Genomic DNA, 10,000 nt, shown 5'->3' with positions numbered 1-10,000 from the left:
AAAATTAGTAGCCGACTTGAACATAAAACACCAGTTCACTTCCGTCGAACATTCCCAAGCCAATGGACAAGCCGAAGCTGCCAACAAAGTCATATTGGCTGGGCTGAAACGGAGATTACAAGACGCAAAGGGAGCTTGGGCCGAAGAACTCCCACAAGTCCTATGGGCATATCGAACAACGCCACATTCCACCACAAAGGAATCACCCTTCCGATTAGCATACAAAACGGAGGCAATGATCCCAGTGGAGATCGAGGAGGGGTCGCCTAGAGTGGTCCATTACAATGAAGAAGCCAACTCTCAACTTCAAAGGGAAGAGCTCGACCTACTTCTTGAAATCCAAGAAAGAGCTCGGATCAGGGAAGAAGCACTAAAACGTCGAATGGCTTCCAGATATAATAAAAAGGTAGTGCCAAGAGGTTTCGCTGAGAATGATCTCATCCTAATTCGAAATGATATCGGAACAACTCGACCCGGAGAAAGAAAGCTGGCAGCAAACTGGAAAGGACCCTACCGAGTCATAAAAGTACTTAGGAAAGGCTACTACAGACTGTCCGAACTCGAGGGGCGAAAGCTTCCCAGGTCGTGGCACGCCTGTAACCTAAGAAGGTACTATAGCTAGGGATGGTAAAGGATCTCATTATAGGATGCACTCTTTTTTCTGAAAAGGTTTTTTAGTGAGGCACCAAATAGAGATCCACAAATTAAAAACTCCGCATGTACATATTTGCATTCTCTTTTAAATAAAATATATTAGATGATTCTACAAGTTTTCAAGATGCATTAATCTAAAACATTCATTGCACGATTATAAAGCAACAGATCGGCAGAAAGTGAAAAATAAAATTCACTGCACGATCACGATAAAGACCAGCAGAGATGAAAACCAAATTCATCTAAAGGTCAAAAAGGTTGAACTCACCTTCTACAAATCGGCAAAGATGAAAACAGAATAATGCAAGAAGTTATCGAAAGTGATCCGGAGAAAGGACCTGACGAGGTCTTAATGGATTGCTAAATAATAACTTAAAGACTGGCCGACATTAAGAAGTCAGACCAAGTCAACCCAAGTTATAAGTAAACCTTGGAAAGAGGTCTGGCCAACCCTATAAAAGAGGATTACTTTAACTTAGAAGGGCCCGACATGACGAAGTCGGCCCAAAACATAAAAGTTATAAAAGTAATCCCTGAAAGAGACCTGAACAAGGTCCAAGAAAGAGGATTACAAAAATAACTTAGAAGGGCCCGGCATAACGAAGTCGGCCCAAAACATAAAAGTTATAAAAGTAATCCCTGAAAGAGACCTGAACAAGATCCAAGAAAGAGGATTACAAAAATAACTTAGAAGGGCCCGACATGACGAAGTCGGCCCAAAACATAAAAGTTATAAAAGTAATCCCTAAAAGAGACCTGAACAAGGTCCAAGAAAGAGGATTACAAAAATAACTTAGAAGGGCCCGACATGACGAAGTCGGCCCAAAACATAAAAGTTATAAAAGTAATTCCTAAAAGAGACCTGAACAAGGTCCAAGAAAGAGGATTACAAAAATAACTTAGAAGGGGCCGACATGACGAAGTCGGCCAAAAACACAAGTTATAAAAGTAATCACTGAAAGAGACCTGAATAAGGTCCAAGAAAGAGGATTACAAAAAATATAACTCAGGAGGACCCAACGCGAGGGAGTCAACCCGAAACGTAAGGTAATCCCTGAAAGAGACCTAAGCAAAGTCCAAAAAAGAGGATTACTAACAACAAACCGACATGGCGAAATCAACCTCCCGAAAGCTTTAGCGAAGTAATTTTGGATAAAGACCCGAACGAGGTCTAAACAGCACAAACTACTGGAAATAATATCAGACAAAGGCACAAGCCAGTCCAAAGAGCTCAGACAACAAAATTCCAACACTACCAAGAACCTAAAATGGGTACCAAGGTAGATAAAGACCGACATGATATTAAAAGACATGAAGTTATAATAAGAACAAGCTCAAAAAGACTACCTAAGTCAGCCCCAAGAACTTGGAAGCTATCTTTTGTTTTTCAAAAAATAAGTTGCTAAATAAGCAGCTAAAAGAGTGTCAACAGTCATCAAAATACCATTTACAAAAATAAGAAGTTCAAAAGCCCACAGATAGGGCCATACACAAATATACCAAAAATAACTAAAGAGGATCCAGAGGTTTCCCAAAAGCTGCATCAACATGGGGTGAAGGAGGACGAGTCTGGAGGGGCACAACATCCACCGTCCCGTCGTCTCGATTTAATATCTGACAATCAGGCTCGGGCTCGGGATGACTAACCCCAGCAGGAGGAGCTGAAGAAGTCGGCACAACAGTGGCTTTGGCAACCGGCACAGGCAGAGGTTCAACATCGTCGTCATCAAGGTCGTCAGGGACAATCTTGCCCTCCTTTACGACATTGTCCAGACTAAAGAGAGTAAGGTCGACCTCGAGAGCAAGAACTCGAACTTGCTCCTTCAGGTTCTCATAAGCAGCATTTACGCTGCCCACAAGGTGACCCTGGAGCTCGGCATAATCAACCCGGGCAGACTCCAACTCTTCCCTGAGACGCATTACCTCATAGTAGGATGTGACATAGCTGTCCTTGTGCCTCAATGCCATGTCTTCAGCCAACCTCACAGAAGCCGCCAATGCAACAGAACTTGCCTTCTCGCCCTCCAACTCCTTCTCCAGCTTGGCCACCTTCACTTGAAGCTACTCCTTCAAACCTTTCATTCTATCAAACTCCCGCTTAGCCTCTTCTATAAAGGCCTTAGTAGCATGAAGGGGAAGATCTTGGACAGTACGGTACATAGCAGCTCCCATATGTGCCATTTTTATGCTGCTCTGAGTTATGAAGTCTAAATGGCGAAGAAGAGAGACATCGTCAGTAGGGATGGTACCATAAGGACCAATCTGCTGATCAACAAACTCAACCGCATCAAAATCAGGGGCGTCGAGGTTAAAAGGCTCAGTTGTCTTCTGTTTTTTGTTTGGAGGAGCACCAGAAGTAGCCACAGAAGCTTGTGGAGGATCGACCAAACGAACCCGGGGAGTAGGGATTACCTTTCTCGCCCCCGGTGAGCTCGGTACAACCGGCTTCGATTGAACCTGGGACGACCCCTCCCCGGCCGCCTTGGCCGAGATGTTTTGGGCTGCAGAAGCCTTCCTTGCCCTTTTGAAGGCCTTCATAGATTCATTATTTTTAATCATCTCTGCAAGCAAAACACAACAGTAAGGAACCAAGTCACAAATCAGAAAAGAGCTTGCAAAAAAATATGGGAGCAGACAAAAGAGGAGAATAAAAAAATTGACCACTACCCAGCTCAGTTCGGAGAAGAGAGGGGTTGGTTAAAAATTTCTTTGTGTCAAGATGGGGAGGCTGCCCCCAGTTTTCTTCCAGAACAGTCACGAAAGCTTGCTCAGCTTCATCCAACATTTCCCATATATATCTAGATACCCTCACATCCTTTTGCCATTTCAAGGGAAAGGCGTGCTCATCATTTTCATCCAGAAAAAAGGGCCGAGCTCCTTCAACAGCTCGGACCTTAAAACAGTAATTTTTAAAGTCACAGAAAGATTCATCAAACATGGAGAAAACCTTTTTTCCCTGGGAAGCTCGGAAAGAAACCCAAGCGGCTTTCTTCTTAACTACCCCAGGCTTTGTTAAAACAAAGAGATAAAAGAAAAGGGATTGTGAAGCAGGAATACCGAATCCATGACACAACAATTGAAAGATTTTTATGAAACCCCAGGAATTAGGGTGAAGTTGGGACGGAGCAACATTACAGGACCATAACAGGTTGGTCTCAAAATCGGTAAAAGGAAGAGTGATATTCATTTGACTAAAAAAGAAGTCGTAGGCATAGAAAAAAGCGCGCTCTGCAGCAATTCGGGTAGAGAAACAGACCCTCTCCTTAGAACTCGGAAATACAAGCTCATAGTTCTTTTTATCACCAACATTACCACAGATATTATGAAATTGCCTAAGTTGTTGACAGAACTCAGAGTTAACCAACGAAACACACAGAAGAACCATAGAATCCACCCAATCAGCCATGCCCTCAGGGACTTAGGAAGACGTCTCAACAATATTTTTGCGAGAAGACATGAGGCCAACTAATCCTACAACAAGAAAAGAAGATTGGATTACTAAAATACATCTCGGACGAAGGACAAAACAACTCGGCTAGTATGATTCAGATGGCACAAACAACAAAAGGAAAACCCTAGGACCCACACCGAAGGTCCACGGGCATCCTTTGGAGGCAGTCAGGGAACAAGGATTAAGGAAAACCTACAAAACTAACGCAGAGCGAAACCTTTTCTAAAGTGAAAATAAAGCAGCATCCCAGAAAGCTACAAATCAGACAAAACCAAAATAGCTACCTTCCAAATTCGCAGTCTTAGCTTATCAGCAAGCAAAATAGCAAAACATATCAAGAAGAAGTCATCAAAGACGCCACCTTTTTCAGAGAAATAAAAATCCCCCAGAATAAGCAAAATAACACGAAGAAATAATCGTTATCTTTCATAGAATTCATCAGCAAAAGCTATCAGCATGACAAAAAGGAACAATCTTTCGAGAAAACAAGCAATGTGAGCAAAGGGACCATTTCAAAAGCAAGAGAAAACCCTCAAACAGTAAACAAGCAGGCGCACAGTGATACGAAAAAATTTAGACTTCAAGAGAAAAATCGAAACCCTATCAAAAGCCGAAAGCAAAACGACGAAAGAAGCACAAAGAAAGAAAAACCAACCTGAACGAAGGAAGAAGCTTCGAAGGAGATTGAAGATGGAAAGACGGAATCACCCAGAAAATTGCCGAATGACGCTGCAACGCAAGAAATGCAAATTTTAGGCAAAAACAGAAAGCGAGAAAGTAAAGGGAGAAGTTACAAAGAAAAATGAAGAAGAGAAACCATTTGTGTGTGTAAAATTCAAAATAAATGGGCCAAGGGAAACGGAGCATTAAAAAAACAATTAATGAAGGTATTAAACCCTCGCACGTTCCCAAGAACAGAGTGCTAATACAAAAGCACGCACTTTTAGAAGAAAACGTTCTACATTCAAAAGGTCAGCCCACGCTATTATAAATACACTGGAGCACCCAGGTATAACTCATACTCTGATTCTACTAAAAACCTGCTTAATACCCTTGCTAACTTAAGCATCGGAGTCCCTTGCAGGTACCCCCTGATGTGTGGAAAACGATCCAACACAAAACCCACCGGCAAGTGTACCGGGTCGCATCAAGTAATAATAACTCACATGAGTGAGGTCGATCCCACAGGGATTGAAGGATTGAGCAATTTTAGTTTAGTGGTTAATTTAGTCAAGCGAATTAAGTATTGGTTGAGTGCTTTGGAACTGGCAGAAACTAAATTGCATGAATTGTAAAGGGAAGGGGAAGAATTGCAGTAAATTAAAGAGAACAAGTAAAAGTGCTGAATCTTAAAGTGCAAGTAATGTAAATTGCAGAAATTTAGATTGCAAGAAATGTAAATGACTGAATCTTAAAGTGCAAGAAATGTAAATTGCTTGAATTATAAAAGGGATTGGGAGCTGGGATTACAGACTTTAAACAAGAAGAAGTAAATTGCAACAAACAGAAGAGTAAAAGGTGAGTTGAATTGAAGTAGATCTTAAACAGAAAAGCAAAAATGCTTGAAGAATGAAAACAGAAAGACTGATGCTTAATTTGCAGCAATTAAAAGGATGTTGAAGATCTCAGGAGTGGAAGAGACTAGAAAACAAGTCTAGATCTCAAATCCTTCCTAGATCCAACAAGAACAATTGTAGAATGAAAATATAAAAGTAAATTGCAGAAGAAAAGAAAGTGAAAGCAGTAAACAGAATTTGAATTATGCAGAAAGATTAACAAGAGATCTAAAGGTGAGATTGAAACAGAATTCCTTCAATTCTCCACCCAAGATCCAAGATGAAAAGTAAAGAGTGCTCAAGCAAGAACAAGGAAGAAGAGAGATCAATTCTCCTTTCCAATTCTCTAAGATCCAAAATTCAAAGTAAAAGCTCAAAATTACAAGAAAGAAAGCAAAAAAAAAGAAAAGTAAAAAGTTCCAGAGGTAAAAGTCTTTCCTCAATCAAACTAACACCTATTTATACACTTCCTAATGATCTAAGAATTTGGGTGGGCTTTAAAATTTGGTGAAGAAATGAATTAAATTGGATTTTTTGATGGATTTTGGCCCAAGTGCACCTCCCAGGGACGGCTCAGTTGGAAAACCAAACTGAGCACCCCAAATGTTGCTGTCTGTGTCCAATTTGGTGCGTCCAGTCTTGGTTGAGTTGATCTTCAATAGAGCTCAGTTGAAAAATTGAACTGAGCTCTATGCTTGCCTTTGGTGTGTCAATGTTGTGCGCATCATGGCATCCTTGGCCGTGTCAATGTGCGCTTCTTGTTGCTCCTTGGCGTGCCAAAGTGTGGGGAGAAGGGGGGAGTAGCGCTCAGTTGGAAAAACCAACTGAGCTCCCATTGTGGCGCCTTGTTTTTGTCTTCAAGCTCCCAGGTTCAACTCTTGGTGGAAGCAAATGGAAGCTTATTTTTCTTGGAAGAGTGGACGCTCCTTCCTTGCTTCCCATGGAGCTCCTTGGTTCGAACCCTTTGGAATGCATCTTGGCTCATTTTCTTGCAAGCTAAGTAGCGCTCCTCCCTTGTGTTCCAAAGAGTTCCCAGGTTCGAATCTTGGAGGAGACATCTTGGTTTATTTTCCTTGCAAGCTTGGTAGTGAGAGATCCCTTGTTCGAACCTTGGAGGAAGCATTTTGGCTAATTCTTCTTGATTTTCCTTGCAAAGAGCGTCCCTTGCCTCCCTTGGGTCATTAGTTCGAAACTTGGTGGCTTCCTCCCTTGGAACTTCATCTTGAATTAATTTTGAGAAGTCCCCGATAAAGCTCACTTAGTGAACTGAGCTTTATGCTATTTCCTTGCTTTCTTTAGTGCTCAGTTGACTAAGTGAACTGAGCTTGGTGCCTTGCTTTCTCCCATTTGTCTTTGTGAAGCTCAGTTTGCTTTCTCAACTTAGTTTCCTTCTTCCTCAATGTTGCCACGCTTTTTCTTCCCTTGGGCACGCTTTTTGCTTCCTTTGGAACGTTCCTTATGCCACGCTTTTCTTCTTTTCTTCTTTCTTCACCTACAAGTAATCAAATCAACAAATCAAAGTATCACAAATTTCACAAGGTTTATAAATCAATTAATTATCAATTAAATTTAGCTTAAACTTCATGATTTAATGTCAATTAAAGGATGGTTGATTAATTCAAAGAAACCATGCAATTCCACTCCAAATTACTTACTTACAATACAAGAAAGTGCATAAAACCTAATAAAAACAAAGAAAAAGACTAGTAAAACTAGGCTAAGATGACTTGTCATCACAACACCAAACTTAAAACTTGCTTGTCCCCAAGCAAGCATTAAACATAAGAGAAGATAGAATGAAATAGATAAGTATGCATGTCCTTATTAAGCATATAGTTGAACTTGGTTTATGGGGTTTTATGCAGATCAACAGTAGCTCATTTATTACTTGCTGTTTAACAAGCAATGCTTCTTCAAGGATTCACTAAGGTTACTGCTACAATGCCTTACTTTTTGCTTGCTTCCCTTGTTAGCTTTTTCCTTCTTTTTCTTGCATTAGAGCTTATTGTTCACTGAAGCTTGGTGGCAAATGTGTGGCTTTGTTTTGCTCAACATTTCACCACAGACACATGGCTCACATTTTCTTCCTAGGATCATTGATGCCCAGCATCTCTTTGGATTACTAAATGTTTTGTAGCTAGGTTTCTCTTTATTGTGGACTTTCAGTTGGCCATCCCAAATCACTTGATCTAAGTGGCCAAGTTTTGAAATACTCCTTAGAACTTACTTGTCCAAGCATATCCCAGTACAAAAACACCACAGGCATGTCTCCTAGGGTCCAAGCTTTTGGTGTCTAGCCTTATTGTTTTTTTTCTTTGCCACTTTTTTGGCTTTTTCTATTTTTTTTTCTGTTTTAGTTCATTTTCAAGGGACTTTTATTAATTTAAGGATCATAGCAGCAAACTAGCTTAGGCCTCAAATAACATGTCATTATGCAGCAATTATTCTATGAGATAACAATTGAATCAAACACATACCACCACTAACTTCCATTCTAACTTTTGCAACATTGGACAATTACTTTTCTAATTAAAACATCTCTCTTTTATTCAAACAGCAAGGTGAACAAAGCAAAGTACTCAAGTTAATGAAGGATGACATTTATTATGCAGATAACTTTTAAGCAAAAATTATGCAGATGGCTTTCTTCAGCATGTACTTCCACTTGCAACTAAATGATCATTCCAGCCAGACATAAAGGAGTCTCTGAATTAAATCACTACATAACAACAAGAATCAAGTATAGATACAACCTGTGGGTTGCAGCTTCTCATTCTTCCTTCTGTTTGCTCCTTTTGAGTCATAATGCAAGTGTTCTTTAATTTGTTGGCTATTTTCCTGCATAATCCTCAAAAGTGGCTTGCTGCTCAAGCCCTTAAGGTATCCGGTTAATATGTGAAGCTTATTTGTGGGCTTTTGAACTTACTTTGGTGTGTGAACACCAAACTTAGTTCCTTGCCAATGTCTCTCATGCATCAAATTAGCTATATGGAAAATCTTTTTCCTAACTAAAGGTAATAAAACTAAAAGCTATGAAACAATAAATAGTTAACTAGTTTATCTAAATGTTTGAAGCTAGCATTATGCAGAAAGTGAGAATGCATTTTATGATGATATTTTGGTGGAACACCAAACTTAGAATACTTCATTCTCCCTTATATTGTTTTGGTGTGCAACACCAAACTTAGCTTCTTGCAATATAGATCAGGTTAATTAACCTTTTTATTAAAATGGTTATGAAAAGAAAACTACCTCAGGTTGGGTTGCCTCCCAACAAGCGCTTCTTTATTGTTATTAGCTTGACATCCTCTATGCTTGCTTAGCTCAGATTTTGGACTTCCTTTTCCTTGTCTCATTGTCCTCCTAGGTAAGGCTTTGCCCTATGACCATTTGCTATGAAATGACTCTTTGTTGCTTCATCTTGCAATTCAAGGCTTCCATAAGGAAAAAACTTTGTCACCAAATATGGGCCAGTCCACTTAAACTTAAGTTTGCTAGGGAAGATCTTAAGCCTTGAGTTATACAGGAGCACTTGCTGTCCTGGCTTGAACTCTTTCTTTATGATCTTCTTATCATGCCACCTCTTAGCTCTTTCCTTGTATATCTTAGCACTCTCATAGGCTTCTAGCCTGAATTCATCCAACTCATTTAGTTGTAACAACATTTTCTCTCCTGCAACTTGGGAATCAAGGTTGAGGAGTTTAGTGGCCCAAAAAGCTCTGTGTTCAAGCTCTACAGGGAGGTGGCAGGATTTGCCATACAATAGCTGAAAGGGTGACTTGCCAATGGGGGTTTGAAAAGCTGTCCTGTATGCCCATAGTGCATCTTCTAGCTTCCTAGCCCAATCTTTTCTTGTGTTTCCCACTGTTTTCTCTAGGATCTTCTTTAACTCCCTATTTGCTAATTCAGCCTGGCCATTAGTCTGAGGGTGGTATGGTGTGGCTACTTTATGGATTACTCCATATTTGTGGAGAAGTTTCTCCATTTGTTTGTTGCAGAAATGACCACCACCATCACTAACAAGACCCTTGGGCACTCCATATCTTGTGAAAATGTACTTCTTAAGGAATTGGAGGACAATCTGTGCATCATAGATTGTTGTGGCTATGACTTCCACCCACTTTGAGACATACTCTACTGCCACCAAGATGTATCTAAAAGAGTAGGAAGGAGGAAAGGGTCCCATGAAATCAATGCCCCATAAGTCAAACAGCTCCACTTCCAGGATGAAATTTTGAGGCATCTCATTCTTTCTTGTCAATCCTCCATTTCTTTGACATTCATTACATTGGTGAACAAACTCTCTGGCATCCTTGAAGATAGTTGGCCAATAGAAGCC

The sequence above is a fragment of the Arachis ipaensis genome, chromosome B01 (assembly GCF_000816755.2).
Source record: "Arachis ipaensis cultivar K30076 chromosome B01, Araip1.1, whole genome shotgun sequence".
In the NCBI taxonomy this organism is placed as follows: domain Eukaryota; kingdom Viridiplantae; phylum Streptophyta; class Magnoliopsida; order Fabales; family Fabaceae; genus Arachis; species Arachis ipaensis.
This window is presented reverse-complemented; position numbering follows the sequence as displayed.